General features: G+C 46.0%; 1 long non-coding RNA gene across 1 annotated transcript; it reads left to right on the top strand.

Annotated features, from left to right (window-relative positions):
• The first annotated feature begins 3 nt into the window (after positions 1 to 3).
• Positions 4 to 6,892, top strand: LOC137333489 (uncharacterized). Its single transcript, XR_010965902.1, has 2 exons — positions 4 to 255; positions 6,061 to 6,892. It is a non-coding gene; the product is annotated as an uncharacterized lncRNA (long non-coding RNA).
• The last annotated feature ends 5,630 nt before the right edge of the window (positions 6,893 to 12,522 follow it).

The raw sequence follows: 12,522 nt of genomic DNA, 5'->3' as shown, positions 1-12,522 counted from the left end.
GTGGGGTGGGGTGGGCCAGAGTATGTTTGGAGGGGGTGGAGAATAACTCTCAAACTGTATCGGCACCGGATTGCACCAGACTCTTGGATACAAGGAGCCGAATCCTTTAGTGCAGATGATGGATTTCCATTGGTGTTAAGAGTTTATTTTCAAGTTGCTTTTTGGGGGGTTTTCTCAGGGTCCACCGCTAACCGTTAGAGACCATTTCTCCGCTCTGAGTGACCCTTTCAAATTGGACGTGTGCCTGTGGCGCTGGTAAGTTTTTTAAAAAAAAATAAAATAATAATTCAATCCCTTTTGCCCATTTCCCCTAAAGGAGCCGTCTTGTCACCAGGTGGATGTGCTTTCTGTAGAAGCTGCCACTGCCTGGCTGCTGGTAATGCCCCATCCTGCACCCTGCACGAAATAGGTCATAGGCTCAAGGGTCGCACCGTGACCTTCCGTCATGACAAACTGCTCTTCCTCGTTGATGTCTTCCAATTTGCAAGTGGGTGAGGGTGAGGGGGGGAGGGGAGTAAAGCCTAGTTACTGGGGATTGCAACCATGGTGTTGGTTACAAAGCAAATAATGTGAAAATGGCACCTCTTAAACAGGAACACTGATTTCCTACATTGCACGTGTAAGTTTAGGTACTCGGTGCTAAAGCTCAAACTTGATTCCGTTTTTTAAAAGCAAATGTATATTTTAAATGTCTCCCAACTATCGCTGCACTGAGTCTGTCTCGGTGAGATTCCAGTAACCCTTGGAGATTTGTACGCACAGATCAGGGTTATTAAGGGGCATTGCTTTTTAAAAAGGACAAGCAGGGTTGGGGTGGGAGTGGAGGCTTTTACTGGGGCCTGCCTCACGACTGGGCGGGGGGGGTGGCATTGTTGCGATGGGTCTCACCAACATGGTTTCACACCTAACAGACAGCTCAGCTTCCTCACTGCCGCATGTTCAGGGGCGGAGAGGGAGCTGGAACCGGAGAGAAATCATTTGCATCTCTAATGTTGTGTATAAAATGGTTGTTTGACTGCTTGTCACTGCCCAGCCCAGGCAGACTTCTAACACTGCTCTGAACGTCCTGTGAAGGAGACCACCTTCCACTGTTCCAGATACTTTTTTTTTTGCTTATTTTTTCCTCCTCTTTTCCCGAGATGAGGTTTAACTGGAATGTCGATCAAGCTGCGATATAAAGACAGCTCGGCCCCAGTCGCACTGCACCTTGTAAATTCAGTTGCTGCCTTAAAGGGAAACAATCAACCAAAAAAAGTTAGTTGTTGCCCAGTCTGTTTTCTAGATGTGTGAAAAGATTCAGAGGTGCTCTGGTGCAGGAATATATACGGTCGCTCTCTCTCGCTCGCTCTCTCTGTGCCGCTCTCTCTCTCTCTTGCTCTCTCTCTCGCTCTCTCTGTGCTGCTCTCTCTCTCTCTCTCTCGCTCTCTCTGTGCCGCTCTCTCTCTCTCGCTCTCTCTGTGCCGCTCTCTCTGTGCCGCTCTCTCTCTCTCGCTCTCTCTGTGCCATTCTCTCTCTCTCTTGCTCTCTCTGTGCCGCTCTCGCTCTCTCTGTGCCGCTCTCTCTCTCTCTCTCTCGCTCTCTCTGTGCCGCTCTCTCTCTCTTGCTCTCTCTCTCTCTCTCTGTGCCGCTCTCTCTCTCTCTGTGCCGCTCTCTCTCTCTCTCTCTCTCTCTCTCTCACTACCAAATCTACCTGAGATCGTGACCTTGTATGGTAAGCCACAATATAATAGCAGGCTGCCTGACACTGCACCCTCGTCTCTGCTGCTCTTTCCTTCAGACTGTGTTGTTCGCTCGAGCTGAATCAGTCAGTTGGGTACACACTGAGTTCTGACCTTTATCACAGGTCCACACCAAGAACTGTTGTGTGGGCCATTCCTGTAGTGTGTGGTTCTCAAACACGGGCAGTCAGTGAATATGGAGACCCTGTGGACAGTCCAGAGTAGTGAGCCCACTGACCTGCCCGGAGTGTAGTTAGGGACAGGGTGATCACTGCTAGTTCACCGTGATGTTTAAGGTGAAGGGGAACGTACTGAATTACCCAGAGCTTGTAAACGTTACACTGGGAGGCCCTGGTGCCTCTTCTGCCTGTTTCAGTGCTGTACACTTTAAACTCACTAGATAATTAGTGCAGAACTGCCCCCTGTACAGAAGAACTGGTGGGAGGGGTCCAGCGATGTGCCAGGCCAGTTCCTAAGTTTAAAAACTGGACCACACCTCCCGTGCTTTCCCTGCCAGACATCTACCCAGTGCCCTCTTGAATTTACCAACACCATCTGCATTCTCTGCCTCCTCGGGGAGTTGTTTATATTCACTGACCCGTAGTCACTACAAACTGTTCACCGCCTTTCTGTCATGACATCGTGATGCTGCAATTGGCCTCAGTGCCGCAGCAATGGACGGTCACCCTGAGCAGCAGAATGTGTCCTACAGTCCATTCTGTTCACTCTTCACCAGTCCACTTGCTGCAGTGTGCTGCCCGTGACTGGGGTTTATCCCAGTTCGACAGGGCCCAGCTCTTTGTTCTCACAAACCGGTGACTCTTACTTTTCGAAGCAACGGCTTTATTTACCCAGGAGATGCTCAATACACAGATGGATGTTCACCTGAGGGGGTTAGGATGATGGAAGGATGACCTTGATGGGCCCAATGGCCATTTCTGGCCCCTGATTGTTCCTGTGCTCCTTCTTGTATTCATTTTCATTCTTTCTCTCTCTCTGTCTCCACCAAAGCCAAAGCTTCTGCTTAACACGATGCATTCGTATAACATCCCCCATTTTACAGAGGCATTGATCCATTTAAAATCAGGGGGTTGTAGCTTGTGTTAAAATCGCAGACAGGACTGTTCTACAAATACAATGCTGTTGATACGAGGGAATGAACAGTCATTTTGGGCTTCAGTTGAATGCCTGAATCCACCTCCTGCTCATTCGCTACCTTTTTTCTGTCCATAGAATCATAGTGCACAGAAGGAGGCCATTCGGCCCATGATGCCTGTGCCAGCTCTTTGAAAGAGCTATCCTATTAGTCCCAGAGCAATGTAAATTTTTCCCCTTCAAGTATTTATCTAATTCCCTTTCGAAAGTTACTATTGAATCTGCTTCCACCGCCCTTTCAGGCAGTGCATTCCAAATCAGAACAACTTGCTGCTTAAATTAAATTCTCCTCATCTCACCCCTGGTTCTTTTGCTTTAAATCTGTGTCCTCTGGTTACCGAACCTTCTGCCGCTGGAAACAGCCTCTCCTTATTTACTCTGTCAAAACCATTGATGATTTTGAACACCTCTAACAAATCTCCCCTTAACCTTCTCTGCTCCAAGGAGAACAATCCCAGCTTCTCCAGTCTCTCCACATGAAGTCCCTCATCCCTGGCACCATTCTAGTCATTCTCCTCTGCACCCTCTCTGAGGCCTTGACATCCTTCCCACAGTGTGGTGTCCAGAAAACTCCAGCTGGGGCCTAACCAGTGATTTATGAAGGTTTCACCCCCTTGACTTTATTTGGATCTTTCTCGTCTCCTCCACTGGTTAAGCTCCTTCCAGAAGCTCAGACCCCTCATGCTGAGCAGGTCAATTGCTCTTGATCATAGGAACAGGAGGAGGCCATTCAGCCCCTCAAGCCCATTCTGCCATTCAATTAGACCATGGCTGATCTGTATCTTAACTCCATCTACCCACCTTAGTTCCATGACCCTTAATAACCTTACCTAATGAAAATTTATCAATCTCAGTTTTTAAATTTTCAATCGACCCCCAGCCTCAACAGCTTTTTGGGGGAGAGTTCCAGATTTCCACTCCCCCTGTGAAGAGATGACTCCTGAACGGCCTGGCTCTAATTTTAAGGTTATGCCCCCTTTGTTGCAGACTCGCCCACTAGAGGAAATGGTTTCTCTCGATCTACCCTATCGAATCCTTTAATCATCTTAAACACCTCAATTCGATTTAACACTCCTAAGAGCTAGAAGCTCAAGACTTAAGCACTGTACCTAGACGTGAAGAGGCTCTTCGAACCTCTCCCTCACATCCCTGGGTGAGACGCAAGGCAAATCTTTCCTGCCTGTATCCTCTAACCTCTGTCTCTCTTGTCACAACCTTTCTCCTTCCTCTCTTCCTCCTGCCTACAACCTCGCTGTGTTGAAATCAAGTCCTGCACACCCTCTCGATGCTCTGTTTCAGTCTATCCCGGCAGTTCTAAACTATGGAGCTCCTTCCCTCTCAATAATTCCTTCCTCTTCCTCCAACGAATCGCTATGCCCTTGTTTACCTCAAGGCTTTCAATCTTTTGAATCTAGCTGCTCTCCTGCCTCTCGGCCCCTCCCCTCGGTTTCTCAGTATAAGGTTATTTTTTCCCCCTCTCTGAGCTGTGGTGATGCTGCAATGTGACTGTCCAGTTTGGTGTTTGATTTACAGTTCTCAACCTGGTATCGTGTCTTATATAACCACAGTGCAGGTTTAGAAACTAAGCATCCTGCAATGATCACATGACCACCAGTGTTTCTAAGTCAACTTTAGGAAAGCTACCCACATACTAGTCATCTCATTGACTATGTCCCAGATGTTCTCTTGTGTCGTGTCTCACATTGACTTTATTCCAGATGTTCCCTAGTCATGTCTCACATTAGCTTTATTCCAGATATTCTCTGATCGTGCCTCATGCTGACTTTATTCCAGATGTTCTCTTGTGTCATGTCTCACATTGGCTTTATCCCAGATGTCCTCGTGTCATGTCTCATGTTGACTTTAACCCAGTTGTTCTTGTGTCTCATGTTGACTTTGTTCCAGATGTTCTCTAATAGTGCCTCACATTGACTTTATCCCAGATGTTCTTGTGTCTCATGACTTTATCCCAGATGTTCTGTAGTCATGTTTCACTTTGACTTTATCCCAGATGTTCTCATGTTTAAGAAAAAACAGACTCAAAGTACCGCAGTCAACTGTATCATGGAAACCAGACTGCCAGGGGTCTGAACCAAATCAGAATAATAACCCAATACTTGCTCCATGAAGGGAGTGCCATCTATGTCCGAAATATTATTCGGTCCGAGCTCACTGTTTGGCATAATTGGTGCTGTTGTATTTGTTTGAGGGAGCTTACATATCTCGGCCTTTCTCCCTCACATCCTGTTTCTAAACCTTCTTTCAGGGAAAGGCACAAATGAGGTTAATCGTTTCTTAGATTTGTGTGAGATTCTTTTAATTTAAAAAAAAAAATTCTTTTAAAAGGGATAAGAAAAAAATAACCCCGCTTCATTTGTCGGGTAGTTTGCATCCCTCTGAGGCCTAATGGTGAAGGCTTCAAAGGAGATTGATTGGATACACGGCTAAGTTTCACTTGAATGTAAAAGGCTTTTACACTATGTCAAACCCAGGCCTTCCAGCTTGAGGAGCCTCCCAGAAAAGGTAAAGACTCAACCGAGTACTGAGGAGGGGAGTTCAGGGCTTTGCTTTAGGTCTTGAGAGGCCTTGGCTTGTCTCAGGCCCCTCGTTCATTGTTTTTTTTTAAAAAATGTATCAGTAAGCTAAGTGATGAGATAGGTGTGTATTAATAAAATGAGGTAGATTGCTCAGCAGCAAAGGGCATCTCCCTGAAAATGAGGGTGAGTGAGGAGGATTGACACCAATTGTTGGCATCAAGAGAACAGAAATCCTCTTGCCTTTTCCCCATCCCTCACCTGAAACATTCCCAGCTTCGCCTAGTATCAACGTCACACGTTTGAATCTGCTGGAAATACTCAGCGAGTCAGGCAGCATCTGTGGAGAAAGAAGCAGAGTTAATGCGGTGGGGGGGTGATTTTAAACCCCACGAACGGGTGGGAGTTGAAAATAGTTGTTTTTTTGGGTCGCGGCCGCAAACCGGCTTTATTTCCGGGTTTAACGCCAGCGTAGAAAAGTACAGGCTTCCCGCCGGGAATGCGAAGTTCGAAAATATTTGCGATTGTGATCCAAAAAAAAACAACTATTTTCAACTCCCACCCGTTCTTGGGGTTTAAACTCACCCCCAATGTTTCAGGTCGATGACCCTTCATTGACCTGAAAGGTTAACTCTTAGTTTCTCTCTCCACAGATGCTGCCTGACTTGCTGAATGTTTCCAGCATTCTCTGTTTTTAATTGATTTCCAGCACCCGCAGTATTCTGCTTTTGACACGTTTGAATCTACTGGCTGACCGTTTCTGAGAGTTCCCACCGACTCGAGAGCCCGTTCTCGCCTGTTTTTGCTAAAGACGGTCGGATTGTTTTAATGGTTGTTTCAATTAGTTAGGGTTTTAATGGATGCCGTTCGACGATGACTATTACAGGATGTAAGATAACATTTTTTTTTTGGTTCTCAAAATAAAAATTATTTTTGTACTTTTTTGTGGGGGAGGTTTGAAATCACAACGCATCAGTTATTGTACAATTTACTCAGCCTTTAGTAAACTGACATTCATCTCAACTTAGCACTTTAGAGAATTCAGATGTTTATATTGTATCATAAGACAACAGATGGTCATTCCATTGTAGACAGTGGCTTTGCAAAGGAAGAATTTATATATTATTTTTCTTCTTGTATTTTAATGGTGTTTGAATCAGTCGAGGACAGTCACTTCCTGTTTGAAATACTGCAACTGTACTGTCACGTGTTTGCATACAGTGTGTCCCCTCAGCTTAAGGAATAGTAATTGTGCTTTTATTTTTTGCCCCCTTATAGTTTTCGTTTTTACGAGCTGTTTTTTTATTTTATTGGTTGAGCTTTTGTACTACGTTTGGCTGTTTCGAACCCGGTAACAAATGCATGTGTATCCTCGCCAATCCCCCTCCCTGTCACAGCTCTTCCTTGTACTGTCGCTGTGTTAACTGCAATGTATTTGGGAATTGTACAGTATCTTAATAAAATTCCTTTTTTTTTTCAAATTAATGGTTTCTCCCCGCCGTGTGTAGTTTATTAATTTTTAGATCTCGGGGTGACCCATTTTTCCTGGTCTGCACCAGGAACGGGCGTTTTGTTTTAAGAGCGTGACGGGCCCTTTTCTACAAGGCTCGTTTGCTGCACGCGCACAGGCTCTCTCTTATCTCAGTCCGGGATTGATTTGTTTAAATTATCGGCTGCACATCTCCTCCCGCCCCCGAAAGTGGATCGATCAGCCCCCACCCCCTCGAACTACAGGCTGCTGTAGGCAACCTGGGCCCCCTCATTACAGGAGTTTTCAGCTCCTGTAATGTGACATCAATATTACAATTGCTGAACTGTCGGCCGCAGATTTGTTCCTGTACAACAAACGTTTTTAAATACAAATACTTCTGTTTGTCCTGTCCTCATCCCTCACCTTGTTCTCCCCTTTTTTTTTTAATTTGACTGTATTTCGGATGAACATCCAACACATTTCTCCTGGACTCTTTCAATCCACGCCCTGATTTTCGATCTTCCAAGGGTCCTGCCGGCCACTTTGAAACTGAGGCATACGACTTTCAAAATTGTTCTCTGGTTCTAACCCAATATGAAAGGCTCGTTTTCCACCTATTCACGACTCGGGACACGATGTAGCTATTCCTCTGTCGATTTGGTAGCATCAAGTGGTGCTTGGGAGTGTTACCGTGATCCCACCCAGTGAATGTAACAACCTTCTTCCTATCACAGTGCAAAAACCAGATTCACTGACAAAAAAGCCCAGCTCGTTTTGATCCAGAAAACAGACGTTAGAGCTGGTGAGGTATCTGATGGGAGGGGCTAATCCAATCAATTCAAATACAAACATCTTGTTTTTTTTAATATATATATGTGCTTGATGGGTAGCACCTTTGGAGATTAAGGGACACCTTTAAATTTCCTGTGTCTACATTCTCGGTTAAGGGGAGTGAGGGGTTACCTGTGGGTCTATGCGTGGATATAAAATTCAATGGCACTATTCCAAGAAGAGTAGGGGAGCGCTCTCTGTGTCCTAACCAACATTTATCCCTCAATCACTGCCTAAAACACATTATCTGGTTATTTATTCTCATTGCTGGTTATGGGATCTTGCTGTGTGCAAGTTGGCTGCTGCATTTCCTACATTACAACAGTGACTACACTTCAAAAAGGACTTAATTGACTGTAAAGTGCTTTGGGCTGTCCTGAGGTTGTTAAAGGTGTTATATGAATGTTAAACAGCACACGGACTGCAGCGGTTCAAGAAGGCGGCTCACCACCACCACCACCTCAAGGGCAATTAGGGATGGGCAATAAATGCCGGCCTCGCCAGCACCGCCCACGTCCTATGAATGAATAAAAAAATATATAAATGCAAGTTCTTAAAGCAAACCATGTCAAATAAATAATCTCAGTTCTATATATGGAGCCTTCTAACTTACTGGTGGATAGGATGCTTTGTCACCATGGTTACACAGTAGGCCTGGATTCTGCATAGCCCTTTTCCAACGCTGCCTTGGACCTTATCCCGTAGCTGATGCAGGTGGGGTTTGAAATGAGGTCCTGAATTACGCCCACGTTTTAGCCAGCAGGTGTGGCCTGCGAGCAGAGGCTGTTGTCCTGTCCCACAGGCTGATCGCTCTCCTCCAGGTGTCTTCTCCCTCTGATCAGCTCCTTGCATGCTTAACAGGGCCACTACTGGGGGTGATGGTTGGCTTAATCCAGCAGCACGTGTGGAAGACAGTCCAGTACTGACAGCAACGGGGCTTGATGGCTGCCCCATTAACTATCAGTCTCTAACATACCTGCACAGATGCAATAGAAGTCTCCTCACTGTCCCCATCGGTGGGAACTACTACTATAGGCTGCAGCAAACTACAAAATTGCCTATTGTAACCCCTTTAATTAACCTGCTCTTCCGACAGCATTAAAAGAAATACTTGCATTTAGATAACAAATTTGATGACCTCAGGACATCCCAAAGTGTTTTGCAGCCAATTAAGTATCGTCACTGTTGTAATGTAGGAACCGCTGCAGCCAATTTGCGCACAGCAAGATCCCACAAACAGCAATGTGATAAATGGCCAAATGTGATAGATAATCTTTTTTAGTGATGTTGGTTGAGGGATAAATATTGGCCAGGACACTGGGGAGAACTCCCCTGCTCTTCTTCGAATAGTGCAATGGGATCTTTTATGTCCACCTGAGAGGGCAGACAGGGCCTCGGTTTAACGTCTCATCTGAAAGACGGCCCCTCTGACAGTGCAGCACTCCCTCAGTACTGCACTGGAGTGTCAGCCTAGATTATGTGCTCAAGTCTCTAACTCAGGGGCACCAATGCTACCACAGAGCCAGGGCTGACACCTAAACTTCACTGAACTTTTTTACTCTGGAAAAACATGGACTTTGGGGGAGATTTGCTCGAGGGATTTAAAATGATGAAGGGGGCAGGCTGTGTCCATGCGGACAGTTTTTCCCTTCGATAGGCTAGGTAGAACGAGGGGACTGCACGTAAATTATGTAAACGGAAGGTTAGAGGTCGGGAGGTTTATCTTTTTGCAGAGGGTCACAAACATTTGGAATAGGCAGTGAGTGCGGATTTTCACTGCCAAACTTAAGAAAAGGAGCTGGACAGGTTCGTGGGGGAGGCTGGTGTCCCCGGGTACAAGAGATAGTTGGGATGTTGAATGATGTGCTTTGTCCTCACCTACCTCCGTCCTGATCACCTTTGGAGGGGTTGAAGAGGAATTTCCCCAAATTTCAACCCCCCCCGAGTTGTCCGATGTTTTTTTTGCCTCTCCCAGGGATGCTGGAGTGAGGGGAGCACTAGGGGCCGTGATGCTGAACAACAACACGACTGAATGGGACAGGCTCGATGGACCGGCTGGTCTATTCCTGCCTGTCATTTTCGAGGTCCGAGGTTCAACTCCCAATCTCGGTGCTAGGAGGGTGCAGCGATGGACCAAAACGTCCCCCTCCCCCACCCCTCCTTAGGGAGGGACAACATCTCCAGGGTTCCTGCTTCTTATCAGAATCTAATAACCTCCCCCCACCCCGGCAGAGAGACCATGTGTCCAGATATCCGGTTAGCTCAGCATTGGGCTTGGCTGTGATGCCCTCTGTGGTTGATTAGCCGGCCAACACCTACTGTTCGGGTTTGACCATCAGGAACGGCTACTTGGTTTGAAACACCAGAGGCTGCTGGCACTTGAGAGAGAGAGAGAGAGAAAATCAGCAGGGAACAAAAACCCTTAATAAAAAGAGTAAATCAGATAAACATTCTTGGTAAACACTGAAACTGGCCGAGATATTGAATGATTGATTGATTGTGAGGAGATAGTTGATGGGGTTTGTTTAGCTGACATGTTTTTGTTAGACGGGGCATGAATTGGACCAAATGCCTTCGTGTGTGGTGTTTGGAACATTTGAAGAGAGTTGCTGAGGGTGCAATTTATAACCTGGCCACTGGGTGGTGGTGTTGCTCAGCCTGGGCTCCCTTATATTTTACGAACCCCCTTTTTTCCAGCCCCTCCACTCTCGGTTCTCCTGGGCCAAGGACCTCACAGGGGAGATGGCTGGGATCGCACTCCACACTGTCCACCTAAACCAGCAGGCTGACCGAGGACAGTGGCCAACTGCACTGATACCTGGGGGTATCCCAGTCCAGACTGAGGCCCAGACTCTGCTAAATCTCCTCGGGTGAATTGACCTTCATCCCTCATACCTATTGATTTTAAAACTTTTTCTGCCACACTCTCGACTCAGTAAATTAATTCTTCCTTGCGTCTCCAGTGTTTGTTTGTGTGCGGTTGTCTAGCAAGTTCTCTTTGAACAGTGTCATCCCATCGTTCAGACTGACTTGGCTGGCCAGGGTATTGGGGATTGTTGGCACAACAACAAATTTCATTTATATAGCATCTTTAACGCAGTAAAACGTCCCAAGGCGCTTCACAGGAGCGATAACAACAAAATTTCACACTGAGCCACATAAGGAGATATTAGGACAGGTGACCAAAAGCTTAGTCAAAGAGATAGGTCTTAAGGAGCGTCTTAAAAGAGGAGAGAGAGGTCGAGAGGCAGAGAGGTTTAGGGGGGGAATTCCAGAGCTTAGGGCCTAGGCACAAGTTAGGATCCAGGCAGCAGATAAACTCAAGTTTACGGAGAATGGAAGATGGGAGGCCGGCCAGAGGAGCATTGGAATAGGCGAGTCTCTAGGTAATAAAAGCACTGGGTGTGATCAGGCAATGGTGTGTTACTAACAGTCTCCTTACTGCAGCTCCCTCCTTCAGTTGAAGCAAGAGAACCTGTAGTCGGAGTAGGGCCCAGACTAGGCTCTGGGCCTTGTGTCCGACTGCATCTCGTACCATTCATCAGAAGACTGATGATTAAAGCACCTTTGTTGTTTTCTACATTTTACAAGAATGAAAGGATTTGCATTTATATAGCACCTTTCATGACTTCAGGACGTCCCAAAGTGCTTTATAGCCAATGAAATACTTTTTGAAGTGAGATCACTGTTGTAATGTTGGAAACGCAGCAGGAAATTTGCGCACAGCAAGATCCCACAAACAGCAATGAGATAATGATCGGATAATCTTTTTAGTGATGTTGGTTGAGAGATAATGTCTCATCCGAAAGATGGCACCTCTGACAGTGCAGCTCTCACTCAGTAGTGCACTGGGAGTGTTAGCCTGGATTATGTGCTTGAACCCACAACCTTCTGACTCAAAAGGAGAGAGTGCTACCCTCTGAACCATGGCTGACACCTGATAGCCAGTGTACAAAGAATTACAAAGATTGTACAGCACACAAACAGGCCATTTGGCCCAACAGGTCCACACGACCCTCCTCCCACCCTTCTTATTCTAACCCCATCAACATTTCCTTCTATTCCTTTCTCCCTCATGTGTTTTTCTAGCTTCCCCTAAAACTCATCTGTGCTATTTGCCTCAACTACTCCTTGTGGTAGCGAGTTCCACATTCTAACCACTCTCTGGGTAAAGAAGATTCTCCTGAATTCCCTATTGGATTTGCTAGTGACCATCTTATATTTATGGTCCCTAGTTCTGGTCTCCCCCACAAGTGAAACATCTTCTCTATGTCTACCCTATCAAACCCTTTCATTATCTTGAAGACCTCTATCGGGTCACCTCTCAGTCTTGTCTTTTCCAGAGAAAAGAGCCCCAACCTGTTCAGTCTTTCCTGATAGTTATAACCTCTCATTTCTGGAAGTAAATCTTCTTTGCACCTTCTCCAGTGCCTCTATAGTCTTTTTATAATATGGAGACCAGAACTGTTCACAGTACTCCAAGTGTGGTCTAACCAAGGTTCTATACAAGTCGGCGGCTGGCGAATTTAAATTCAATTAATTAAAAAAAAAAAATCTGGAATTAAAATACTAGTATCAGTAATGATAGCCATGAAACTACCGGATTGTCGTAAAAACCCATCTGGTTCACTAATGTCCTTTAGGGAAGGAAACCTGCCGTCCTTACCCGGTTTGGCCTATATGTGACTCCAGACCCACAGCAATGTGGTTGATTCTTAATTGCCCTCTTAGGGATGGGCAATAAATGCCAGCCTTGCCAGCGACGCCCACATCCCGTGAACGAATAAAAAAAATGTTTTAAAAAAGTTTAACA

Source organism: Heptranchias perlo, chromosome 16 (genome assembly GCF_035084215.1).
Source record: "Heptranchias perlo isolate sHepPer1 chromosome 16, sHepPer1.hap1, whole genome shotgun sequence".
Taxonomy (NCBI): Eukaryota; Metazoa; Chordata; class Chondrichthyes; order Hexanchiformes; family Hexanchidae; genus Heptranchias; species Heptranchias perlo.
The sequence above is the reverse complement of the archived record's forward strand: the minus strand, read 5'-3'. Positions and strand labels throughout refer to the sequence as shown.